This window comes from Arachis stenosperma, chromosome 10, assembly GCF_014773155.1.
Source record: "Arachis stenosperma cultivar V10309 chromosome 10, arast.V10309.gnm1.PFL2, whole genome shotgun sequence".
Lineage (NCBI taxonomy): Eukaryota > Viridiplantae > Streptophyta > Magnoliopsida > Fabales > Fabaceae > Arachis > Arachis stenosperma.
Genome location: NC_080386.1, coordinates 79,351,843 through 79,360,583, shown reverse-complemented (window position 1 = coordinate 79,360,583; position 8,741 = coordinate 79,351,843). Strand labels below are relative to the sequence as shown.

Here is an 8,741-nt window from a genome sequence, read left to right as displayed (position 1 = left end):
CAGCGTTAAACGCCGGAACTGGCACCAAAGTGGGAGTTAAACGCCCAAACTGGCACAGAAGCTGGCGTTTAACTCCAAGAAGAGTCTCTACATGAAATGCTTCAATGCTCAGCCCAAGCACACACCAAGTGGGCCGGAAGTGGATTTTTATGTCTTTTACTCATCTTTGTAATTCTTAAGCTACTAGCTCCTTATAAATAGGACCTTTTACTATTGTATTTTCATCTTGGTTTTTCTGGTTCCCTGGTGCACGAAATTGTGATCACTACAACTTCGCACAACTAACCAGCAAGTGCACTGGGTCATCCAAGTAATACCTTACGTGAGTAAGGGTCGATCCCACGGAGATTGGTGGTATGAAGCAAGCTATGGTCACCTTGTAAATCTCAGTCAGGCAGACTCAAATGTATAATGGTGATGAACGAAAATAACATAAAGATAAAGATAGAGATACTTATGTATATCATTGGTGTAAGAGCTTCAGACAAGTGTATGAAGATGCCTTCCCTTCCGTCTCTCTGCTTTCCTACTGCCTTCATCCAATCCTTCTTACTCCTTTCCATGGCAAGCTCGTGTAGGGTTTCACCATTGTCAATGGCTACCTCCCATCCTCTCAGTGAAAACTAATGCTCACGCACTCTGTCACAGTACGGCTAATCACCGGTTGGTTCCCTCCCCTACTGGAATAGAATCCCTCTTTTGCGTCTGTCACTAACGCCCAGCAGGTTACAAGTTTGAAGCACGTCACAGTCATTCAATCATTGAATCCTACTCAGAATACCACAGACAAGGTTTAGACCTTCCGGATTCTCTTGAATGCCGCCATCAGGTCCTGCCTATACCACGAAGATTCCGATTAAAGAATCCAAGAGATATTCACTAAGCCTCGGATGCTTGTAGAACAAGAATGGTTGTCAGTCACCTTGTTCATAAGTGAGAATGATGATGAGTGTCACGGATCATCACATTCATCAAATTGAAGAACAAGTGATATCTTGGAACAAGAACAAGCGGAATTGAATGGAAGAACAATAGTAATTGCATTAATACTCGAGGTACAGCAGAGCTCCACACCTTAATCTATGGTGTGTAGGAACTCCACCGTTGAAAATACATAAGAACAAGGTCTAGGCATGGTCGTGAGGCCAGCCTCCCAATGATCTAAGAACTAGATGTCCGAAGATGAAAAATACAATAGTAAAAGGTCCTACTTATAGAAAACTAGTAGCCTAGGGTGTACAGAGATGAGTAAATGACATAAAAATCCACTTCCGGGCCCACTTGGTGTGTGCTTGGGCTGAGCAATGAAGCATTTTCGTGTAGAGACTCTTCTTGGAGTTAAACGCCAGCTTTTATGCCAGTTTGGGCGTTTAACTCCCAATTAGGTGCCAGTTCCGGCGTTTAACGCTGGAATTTCTTGAGGTGACTTTGAACGCCGGTTTGGGCCATCAAATCTTGGGCAAAGTATGGACTATCATATATTGCTGGAAAGCCCAGGATGTCTACTTTCCAACGCCGTTGAGAGCGCGCCAATTGGGCTTCTGTAGCTCCAGAAAATCCACTTCGAGTGCAGGGAGGTCAGAATCCACAGCATCTGCAGTCCTTTTGAGTCTCTGGGTCAGATTTTTGCTCAGATCCCTCAATTTCAGCCAGAAAATACCTGAAATCACAGAAAAACACACAAACTCATAGTAAAGTCCAGAAAAGTGAATTTTAACTAAAAACTAATAAAAATATAATAAAAACTAACTAAAAGATACTAAAAACATACTAAAAACAATGCCAAAAAGCGTACAAATTATCCGCTCATCACAACACCAAACTTAAATTGTTGCTTGTCCCCAAGCAACTGAAAATCAAATAAGATAAAAAGAAGAGAATATACTATAGACTCCAAATTATCAATGAAACTAAGCTCCAAATTAGATGAGCGGGACTAGTAGCTTTTTGCCTCCGAACAGTTTTGGCATCTCATTTTATCCTTTGAAATTCAGAATGATTGGCTTCTTTAGGAACTCAGAATCCAGATAGTGTTATTGATTCTCCTAGTTAAGTATGATGATTCTTGAACACAGCTACTTATTGAGTCTTGGCCGTGGCCCAAAGCACTCTGTCTTCCAGTATTACCACCGGATACATACATGCCACAGACACATAATTGGGTGAACCTTTTCAGATTGTGACCCAGCTTTGCTAGAGTCCCCAATTAGAGGTGTCCAGGGTTCTTAAGCACACTCTTATTGCCTTGGATCACAACTTTATTTCTTTCTTTTTCTTTCTTTTTCTCTTTCTCTTTTTTTTCGTTTTTCTCCTTCCCTTTTTTTCTTCTCTTTTTTTTTTGTATTCACTGCTTTTTCTTGCTTCAAGAATCATTTTTATGATTTTTCAGATCCTCAGTAACATGTCTCCTTTTCATCATTCTTTCAAGAGCCAACAACTTTAACATTCATGAACCACAAATTCAAAAGACATATGCACTGTTTAAGCATACATTCAGAAAACAAAAAGTATTGTCACCACATCAAACTAATTAAGCTAGTTTTAAAGATGAATTTGAAATCCTGTACTTCTTGTTCTTTTGTGATAAAAACAGTTTTCATTTAAGAAAGGTGATGGATTCATATTCATAGCTTTAAGGCATAGACACTAAGACACTAATGATCATAAGACACAAACATGGATAAACATAAGCATGAAAATTTCGAAAAACAGAAAAATAAAGAACAGGAAATCAAGGAACGGGTCCACCTTAGTGATGGCGGCTCTTCCTTCCTCTTGAAGGTCCTATGGAGTGCTTGAGCTCCTCAATGTTTCTTCCTTGCCTTTGTTGCTCCTCTCTCATGATTCTTTGATCTTCTCTTATTTCATGGAGGAGAATGGAGTGTTCTTGGTGCTCCACCCTTAGTTGTCCCATGTTGGAACTCAACTCTCCTAGGGAGGTGTTTAGTTGCTCCCAATAGTCTTGTGGAGGAAAGTGCATCCCTTGAGGTGTCTCAGGGATCTCATGATGAGAGGGGTCTCTTGTTTGCTCCATCTTTTTCTTAGTAATGGGCTTGAGGTCATGCCTTCTCAGTTGAACCGGCTTTTGGATGCCATAAATGGTTATGGAAAAAAAAAAAAGCAATGCTTTTACCACACCAAACTTAAAAGGTTTGCTCGTCCTCGAGCAAAGAAGAAAGAAGAGAGTAGAAGAAGAAGAAATGAGGAAGAAGGGAATGGCTTTGTGTTCGGCCATGTATGGGTGGGTTAGGGAGGGAAAGTGTTTTGAATTTGAATGGTGAGGTAGGTGGGGTTTTATGAAGGTTGGATGTGGGTGGTGAGGTTGGTGGGGATCCTGTGGGGTCCACAGATCCTGTGGTGTCAAGAAAAAGTCATCCTGCACCAAATGTTGCTCAAAATCACGTTTTGAGCCATTTCTGGCGTTAAACGCCGGGCTGGTGCCCCTTTCTGGCGTTTAACGCCAGGTTCTTGCCCTTTTCTGGCGTTTAACGCCAGTCTGGTGCCCCTTTCTGGCGTTAAACGCCCAGAATGGTGCCAGACTGGGCGTTAAACGCCCAACTGCTAGCCTCACTGGCGTTTAAACGCCAGTGAGTTCTTCCTCCAGGGTGTGCTGTTTTTCTTCCTGTTTTTCATTCTGTTTTTGCTTTTTCAATTGATTTTGTGACTTCTTATGATCATCAACCTACAAAAAACATAAAATAACAAAGGAAAATAGATAAAATATAATCATTGGGTTGCCTCCCAACAAGCGCTTCTTTAATGTCAGTAGCTTGACAGAGGGCTCTCATGGAGCCTCACAGATACTCAGAGCAATGTTGGAACCTCTCAACACCAAACTTAGAGTTGAATGTGGGGGTTCAACACCAAACTTAGAGTTTGGTTGTGGCCTCCCAACACCAAACTTAGAGTTTGACTGTGGGGGCTCTGTTTGTCTCTGATTTGAGAGAAGCTCTTCATGCTTCTTCTCCATGGTGACAGAGGGATATCCTTGAGCCTTAAACACCAAGGATTTTTCATTCACTTGAATGATCAACTCTCCTCCATCAACATCAATCACAGCCTTTGCTGTGGCTAGGAAGGGTCTACCAAGGATGATGGATTCATCCATGCACTTCCCAGTCTCTAGGACTATGAAATCAGTAGGGATGTAATGGTCTTCAATCTTCACCAAAACATCCTCTACAAGTCCATGAGCTTGTTTTCTTGAATTGTCTGCCATCTCTAATGAGATTCTTGCAGCTGTACCTCAAAGATCCCTAGCTTCTCCATTACAGAGAGAGGCATGAGGTTTACACTTGACCCTAAGTCACACAGAGCCTTCTTGAAGGTCATGGTGCCTATGGTACAAGGTATGGAAAACTTCCAGGATCTTGTCTCTTTTGAGGTAATTCCTGCCTAGACAAGTCATCCAGTTCTTTGGTGAGCAAAGGAGGTTCATCCTCCCAAGTCTCATTTCCAAATAACTTGTCATTTAGCTTCATGATGCTCCAAGGTATTTAGCAACTTGCTCTTCAGTGACATACTCATCCTCTTCAGAGGAGAATACTCATCAGAGCTCATGAAAGGCAGAAGTAAGTCCAATGGAATCTCTATGGTCTCATTTTGAGCCTCAGATTCCCATGGTTCCTCATTAGGGAACTCATTGGAGGCTAGTGCACGCCCATTGAGGTCTTCCTCAATGGCGTTCACTTCCTCTCTTTCCTCTCTAAATTCGGCCATGTTGATAGCCTTGCACTTCCTTTTGGATTTTCTTCTGTGTTGCTTGGAGAGTACTTGGAGGGAGTTCAGTAATTTTCTTACTCAGCTGTCCCACTTGTGCTTCAAATTCCTAATGGAAGATCTTGTTTCAGTCATGAAACTTTGAGTGGTTTTGATTAGATCAGAGACCATGGTTGCTAAGTCAGAGGGGTTCTGCTTAGAATTCTCTGTCTGTGCTGAGAAGATGATGGAAAAGGCTTGCCATTGCTAAGCCTGTTTCTTCCACCATTATTGTTGTGAAACCTTGTTGAGGTTTCTCTTGATTCTTCCATGAGAAATTGGGGCGATTTCTCCATGAAGAATTATAGGAGTTTCCATAGGGTTCTCCTAGGTAATTCACCTCTTCCATGAAGGGTTCTCAGGATCATAAGCTTCTTCCTCAGAGGAAGCCTCCTTAGTACTGCTTGGTGCATTTGCATTCCAGACAGACTTTGAGAAATCAAATGACTTGTTGAGTCAATATCTTGTTCTGAGCCAATATGGCATTCAGAGCATCAATCTCAAGAACTCCTTTCTTCTGACTTGTCCCATTGTTCACAGGATTCCTTTCAGAAGTGTACATGAATTGGTTATTTGCAACCATTTCAATGAGCTCTTGAGCCTCTGTAGGCGTCTTCTTCAGATGAAGAGATCCTCCGGCAGAGCTATCCAAAGATATCTTGGACAGTTCAGAGAGACCATCATAAAAAATACCTATGGCTCCATTCAGAAAGCATGTCTGAAGGACATTTTATGATTAATTGTTTGTATCTTTCCCAAGCTTCATAGAGGGATTCACCATCCTTCTGTCTGAAGGTTTGGACTTCCACTCTAAGCTTACTCAATTTTTGAGGTGGAAAGAACTTTGCCAAGAAGGCATGACTAGCTTTTCCCAAGAGTCCAGGCTTTCTTTAGGTTGTGAGTCAACCATATCCTAGCTCTGTCTCTTACAGCAAAAGGGAATAGCATCAGTCTATAGACCTCAGGGTCTACCCATTAGTCTTGACTGTGTCACAGATTTGCAAGAATTCAGCTAAGAACTGATGAGGATCTTCCATTGGAAGTCCATGGAACTTGCAATTCTGTTGCATTAGAGAAACTAATTGAGGTTTAAGCTCAAAGTTGTTTGCTCCAATGGCAGGGATAGAGATGCTTCTCCCATAGAAGTGGGAGTAGGTGCAGTAAAGTCACCAGCACCTTCCTTGCATTGTTGGCATTGTTGTTGTTTTCGGCTGCCATGTCTTCTTCTTCTTGAAGAATTCGGTTAGGTCCTCTACAGAGGATTGTGCTTTGGCTTCTCTTAGCTTTTTGCTTCAAGGTCCTTTCAGGTTCAGGGTCAGCTTCAACAAGAATGCCTTTGTCTGTTCCTGCATATGAAAGAGAAGAGAACAAGAAAAGGAATCCTCTATGTCACAGTATAGAGATTCCTTGAGGTGTCAGAGGAAAAGAAAAATGGAAGACAGAGGTAAAAAATTCGAACTTATCAAAGAAGATGGAGTTCGAATTTGCATTAAGGGATAGTGTTAGTCCATAAATAGAAGGATGTGAGAAGAAGGGAAGTAATTTCGAAAATTAAGTAAAATATTTTGAAAACATTTTTGAAAAACACTTAATCGATTTTCGAAAATAAGAGTGGAAAAGAAATCAAGTGATTTTTGAAAAAGATTTTGAAATTAGAAATTAAAAAGATTTGATTGAAACTTATTTTGAAAAAGATGTGAAAAAAAGATATGATTGAAACAGTTTTAAAAGATATGATTTGAAACAATTTGAAAAGATATGATTTTAAAAATTAATGACTTGCCTAACAAGAAAAGATATGATTCAAACATAAAACCTTCCTCAACAGAAAAGGCAAAAAATGTTCAATCAAATCATTAATTGTTAGTAAGTATCTTTGAAAAAGGAAAGAAATTGATTTTGAAAACATTTGATTGAAAAGATATGATTTGAAAAAGATTGATTTGAAGAACTTTGAAAACTTGAAAAAATTGATTTTGAAAACAAAATCTTCCCCCTTTGCCATCCTGGCGTTAAACGCCCAAATGGTGCACATTCTGGCGTTTAACACCCAAACCACTACCTTTGGGCGTTAAACGCCCAGCCAGGCACCCCTGGCTGGCGTTTAAATGCCAGTCTGTCTTCTTCACTGGGCATTTTGAATGCTCAGCTTTTTCTGTGTGATTCCTTGCAGTATGTTCTGAATCTTCAATTCTCTGTATTATTGACTTGAAAAGACACAAATTAAAAATATTTTTGGATTTTAATAATGAGGAATAATCAAAATGCAACTAAAATCAAATACAATGCATGCAAGACACCAAACTTAGCAGTTTGTATACCATTGACACTAACAAAATGAGAATGCATATAAGAAACAACAAAACACTCAAGTCAATAGAATTCAAAGATCAAAACAAGGAAATCATCAAGAACAACTTGAAGATTAATGAAGACACATGCATGAATGCAATAAGAACAGAAACATGCAATTGACACTAAACTTAAGATGAGACTCTAGACTCAAACAAGACATATTTTGGATTTTATGATTTTGTAATTTTTTTTGTGCTTTTCAAAAATTAAGTGAAAAGGAAAATAAAGGTATCAAAATTCTTAATGAGAATTCCAGGAATCATGCAATGGTTAGTCTAAGCTTTAGTCTAAAGGAATTAGACATGGCCGGCTAAGCTTCAGCAAGACATTGCATTCAAGAGCTAAATTGATGATAATCAATCAGTTTGGTGATGATAAGAGCATCACCTTGAAACACTAGAATTCATTCTTAAGAACTCTGAAGAAAAATAATACCTAATCTAAGCAACAAGATGAACCGTCAGTTGTCCATACACAAGAACAATCCCCGGCAACGGCGCCAAAAACTTGGTGCACGAAATTGTGATCACTACAACTTCGCACAACTAACCAGCAAGTGCACTGGGTCGTCCAAGTAATACCTTACGTGAGTAAGGGTCGATCCCACGGAGATTGGTGGTATGAAGCAAGCTATGGTCACCTTGTAAATCTCAGTCAGGCAGACTCAAATGTAGAATGGTGATGAACGAAAATAACATAAAGATAAAGATAGAGATACTTATGTATATCATTGGTGTAAGAGCTTCAGACAAGTGTATGAAGATGCCTTCCCTTCCGTCTCTCTGCTTTCCTACTGCCTTCATCCATCCTTCTTACTCCTTTCCATGGCAAGCTCGTGTAGGGTTTCACCGTTGTCAATGGCTACCTCCCATCCTCTCAGTGAAAACTAATGCTCACGCACTCTGTCACAGTACGGCTAATCACCGGTTGGTTCCCTCCCCTGGAATAGAATCCCTCTTTGCGTCTGTCACTAACGCCAGCAGGTTACAAGTTTGAAGCACGTCACAGTCATTCAATCATTGAATCCTACTCAGAATACCACAGACAAGGTTTAGACCTCCGGATTCTCTTGAATGCCGCCATCAGGTCTGCCTATACCACGAAGATTCCGATTAAAGAATCCAAGAGATATCACTAAGCCTCGGATGCTTGTAGAACAAGAATGGTGTCAGTCACCTTGTTCATAAGTGAGAATGATGATGAGTGTCACGGATCATCACATTCATCAAATTGAAGAACAAGTGATATCTTGGAACAAGAACAAGCGGAATTGAATGGAAGAACAATAGTAATTGCATTAATACTCGAGGTACAGCAGAGCTCCACACCTTAATCTATGGTGTGTAGAAACTCCACCGTTGAAAATACATAAGAACAAGGTCTAGGCATGGCGTGAGGCCAGCCTCCCAATGATCTAAGAACTAGATGTCCGAAGATGAAAAAACAATAGTAAAAGGTCCTACTTATAGAAAACTAGTAGCCTAGGGTGTACAGAGATGAGTAAATGACATAAAAATCCACTTCCGGGCCACTTGGTGTGCTTGGGTGAGCAATGAAGCATTTTCGTGTAGAGACTCTTCTTGGAGTTAAACCAGCTTTTATGCCAGTTTGGGCGTTTAACTCCCAAT

General features: G+C 40.4%; 1 non-coding gene across 1 annotated transcript; it reads left to right on the top strand.

Moving 5' to 3' along the window:
- Window positions 1-5,468: 5,468 nt before the first annotated feature.
- LOC130959534 (small nucleolar RNA R71) lies at window positions 5,469-5,576 on the top strand. The gene has a single exon (XR_009078608.1). It is a non-coding gene; the product is annotated as a small nucleolar RNA R71 (small nucleolar RNA).
- The last annotated feature ends 3,165 nt before the right edge of the window (window positions 5,577-8,741 follow it).